The sequence below is a fragment of the Sceloporus undulatus genome, chromosome 3, assembly GCF_019175285.1.
Source record: "Sceloporus undulatus isolate JIND9_A2432 ecotype Alabama chromosome 3, SceUnd_v1.1, whole genome shotgun sequence".
NCBI classification, from domain to species: Eukaryota; Metazoa; Chordata; class Lepidosauria; order Squamata; family Phrynosomatidae; genus Sceloporus; species Sceloporus undulatus.
In genome coordinates, this window is record NC_056524.1 from 144,771,496 (window position 1) to 144,771,732 (window position 237).

Sequence of the window (237 nt, forward strand, 5' to 3'; positions counted from 1 at the left end):
TCTATCATCCCCCTAGCATCTAAAGAAAAATTTCTAATAGACTTTGAAGCGGTGGAAAAAGTGGAACCTCGACAACAAATTTGGGCCAGGGACTTAAGTGAGCTTATTTCCCTTGGCCCACACATCGATAAACCTCATGATAACTCTCCTCAGATGGATGACCTTGAACTCAAACAAACAGAAGAGGAGGCTATGCAGGGATTCCATGGCCTCTCCCTTACAAATCAATTAATGGTT